This window comes from Ursus maritimus, unplaced genomic scaffold (assembly GCF_017311325.1).
Source record: "Ursus maritimus isolate PB19 unplaced genomic scaffold, ASM1731132v1 scaffold_8, whole genome shotgun sequence".
Lineage (NCBI taxonomy): Eukaryota > Metazoa > Chordata > Mammalia > Carnivora > Ursidae > Ursus > Ursus maritimus.
This window is the reverse complement of record NW_024426996.1, coordinates 68767449-68769395: the sequence shown is the minus strand read 5'-3', so window position 1 is coordinate 68769395 and position 1947 is coordinate 68767449.

Genomic DNA, 1947 nt, shown 5'->3' with positions numbered 1-1947 from the left:
TAATGCAGATTCGTTATTTTGTAATATTAAAAACAGGAGGATTTTTATGATGGCATTCCAAATAAGAAAGTTCAGCAATGTAACCAATTTAAAAAGATACAAATTAATTAATGCATTTCCCATATTACCAGGAATAATTACTGAGAAAAAGAGAAAAAAATGCAATTCACAAAGCCATAGAAAATAGACATAACAGTAATATTAACAAGAAAGTTTAAAGGGCGCCTGGGTGGCTTGGTCAGTTAAGTGTCTGCCTTTGGCTCAGGTCATGATGTCAGGATCCTGGGATCGAGCCCATCATCAGGTTCTTTGCTCAGGGGCCAGTCTGCTCCTCCCTCTCCATTTCCCTCTGTGATTTCTCTCACTCTCATTCTTTCTCAAGTAAATAAATAAAATCTTTTTAAAAAAGTATTATATCTAGAAAACTACAAAACACTGCTGAGAGATAATAAAAGGAAGACATAGAGAAATATACTATATTCATAGATGAGATGGCTGCAGTAGACACAATTTTGTGAGGCATGCAGAGGTGAGTGATTAATCAACCTTGGGCTGAATATAGTACTTCATTTCCCTTGTTAGGCTAGCTGGTCCAAAAGTTGAGTGCTCAAACCAAAGTGGGATGATCAGAAACCATCTCACGATTAAAACGGTTGAAACTAGGAGGATTATTCCACTGGCTTTCAAGTCTTGAAGCTGAGAGAATAAATCTGGGACTGCTGACAGCCATGTCTCCTACCACTTGGAGAAAACTCATGTGTGGTAGCAGAAAATGAAGTCCTGAGAGATAAGGTCAGCAATGTCCTGAAGGTGTCAAGTCCCCAGTTCCAGTTGCTGAGCTCTATAGAGCTATTTTACTCCTTGTTTTATTACAGGTTTTTTTCATTCTGTGCCTAGTTCAGTATCTTTCCAGTAAATCCACATGTCTTTGTTTTTATTTTTTTGCAACATTTATTGACTATCTAGCACATACAGAACAAGTCTCCTTATGCTCATAGAACTTACATTCATTCTAATGGGTGGTGACAAGACCATAAACAAGCAAACAAACAAACAAGGAAATACTAGGTAGAGATAAGGGCTGTGATTAATATGAAAAGAGATGACAGAACGGAAAGAGTGGAATGCCAGCAGAGGCCTCTTTGATGAGAAAATATTTAAGCCATGTTCAAAAATGTTTATTTATTTATGTATTAGACACTTTGACCATATGTCAGATACTATTTCATAAGATTTACAAATATTAACAATAACTTTGCACTGGCTTTCTTTCACCGGCAATGGAGAAAGTTCAGATTAATACAAATGTCAATTGTTCCCAGGTTCAGTTCCAATCAAATTTCCAGTTTTGTCACATTTAATTTCCAAAGTCTGAAAAAATATGTAATTGTAATAAAAATTCCAAGGGGATTAATTAATTTTTTTAATTTTGTGGGAACATAAAATATAAAAATAGTCAAAAATATGGAAAAAGATAGTCTTGGGGAAACCTGTCAATCAGATACTAAATATATTATAAATATTAAAAATTATTGCATGGAAACACTACAAGAATAGATAAGCTGATCAGTATTAAAGTATAAGTAGCCTAGAAACAGGATCTTGGTGTATATACAAATATATGCAATATGATGAAGGGATAAAAAACTAAGTGGCAATGAGAGGAATTATTAAATAAATTAAGCTTGATAATTAGGCATGATGGTAAGTAGAATTCAAAGATGACTCTCAAGATTCATGGCTCCTGGTGTGAATACATATTCCCCCAGTTATTCAATAAGCATGAATCTAGGTGCTGATGTGAAGAGATTTGGCAGATGTCATTAAGTTCCCGAATCAGTTGGCTTTAAAAATATGGAAATGATCCAGGTGGGCCTGATCTAATCAGATGAGCCCTATTTTATTTTATTTTATTTTATTTTATTTTATTTTATTTTATTTTATTTT